The following is a 1514-nucleotide window of genomic DNA, read 5'->3' on the forward strand; positions in this document are numbered from 1 at the left end:
CAGTTCTAAAGCAGAAAAGTAGTAAGTATTGTTATTAGGAGGCATATATACAAATCCTACCTTCAAAAGCATAGCATAAAGGCTTAGACAATGTAAAAAAGGTATGGCTACCTATCTTAGCATTTGCTGCACGATTATGCAGCTCTTCTCCTTACCTATGTATATACTTTACCTATAATTGTATTAGCCTTTCCTTTGAGTCCAGTACATTGTTCAAAGTCTGTTTCCCACTTCTTGCTGCAGCGGCCATTTTATTTTATCCGCCTACGCGATAACCGCACGTGGTGGTAGTAATGGCGTCAAGTGCTCTTCAAGTGTCCATGTGCTTTGATTTTACTTCTCCTTTTCTATAACTGCGCTCTAGTTGTATCATATATCAAAATACCGGGGTTTTGGAGAGGATCATAATGCAAAAAAAAACCGCTGTCTGTAGCATTTAAAATAAGAAAGTTATTACATTATGCAGATTTAAAAGTCAACTTGAAGTGGCCCTAGTATAATAGTTTTATATACAGTACATGTAGAGCCAACACTTCAAAAGGTCAAACCAACTACAAATCACTCACCCACACAGATCAGAGGGTCCAATGATGGTCCAAAAAAAGGTATAACCACTCACTGTCACTAGTTTCATATTATTTATTTGTTTATAGTTATATTGACTATCAGGGATTTAGCAGAGATATTACGAGTCTTAAAAGATGGTCACTTTCAAGCTATCAAATGGTTTGATTTTGCTCTCTACTTGGGTCTGTTTCATGATGATCTGAAGATTATTGAGGATAAGTGTCCACGAGATGCTAAGCGATGTCTCAGAGAATGTTTAGCAAAATGGCTTACAGATGATATTGAAGCAACATGGAACAAACTAGCTATTGCTGCTGGTGAAATAGAAGAGACATCAGTTGCTGAATATATAAGTGAGATTATAATTTGATATAAATAATTATAATACAATTCTTAGGATCAAGAAAAGAGCTTATTTAAAATGATTGCATAACATTGGAATAGCTGGCTGATATTCTTTTTACTTTTTAAATAATAAGTGATATACATGTAATTATGTGTCTTGTACTCTCAGAATTAAAATATTATGTCAAATAATCAAACACTATCTATACAGAAGGTATTACTATTACAGACAGGCTACTACAAAGAAGTATGGTAATTTGATCACTACTGGTCTAGCTCCACTTAAAATCCTTCAAAGTTTGACTCTAGTTGGTAAGTGTGTTACAGTTTGGTGATGCCAAATAAATAAGCATGAGACTCATGTAGTTTATCCTTTCAAGCAATCATAGACTACATCTGTTTGTAGTCTGACATATCTTGGATTTTCTATGCAGATGCTAGATTATAGCTGATACAAAAATATCCGGATCTAAAATTCTAGAATGACTGGGCAAGTAATCAGCATGCCCACACCACACCCTACTAGGTAGAAAGCACCAAAGGTAAGTCCATTGGTAAAGTTATGAGTGAAATCAGCAGCGAAGTTAAGGTAACTGGAGACT

At 35.1% G+C, this 1514-nt stretch overlaps 1 non-coding gene across 1 annotated transcript in view; it reads left to right on the forward strand.

The window, feature by feature from the left end:
• Positions 1–512: 512 nt before the first annotated feature.
• Positions 513–1514, forward strand: part of LOC100632508 (uncharacterized) — a 2238-nt gene continuing 1236 nt past the window's right edge. The window contains exons 1-3 of the transcript XR_002186560.1: positions 513–605; positions 654–920; positions 965–1454. This is a non-coding gene — a transcript (uncharacterized LOC100632508). The remainder of the gene's footprint in view (positions 606–653; positions 921–964; positions 1455–1514) is intronic.

This window comes from Amphimedon queenslandica, unplaced genomic scaffold, assembly GCF_000090795.2.
Source record: "Amphimedon queenslandica unplaced genomic scaffold, v1.1 AMPQUscaffold_13044, whole genome shotgun sequence".
Classification (NCBI taxonomy): domain Eukaryota; kingdom Metazoa; phylum Porifera; class Demospongiae; order Haplosclerida; family Niphatidae; genus Amphimedon; species Amphimedon queenslandica.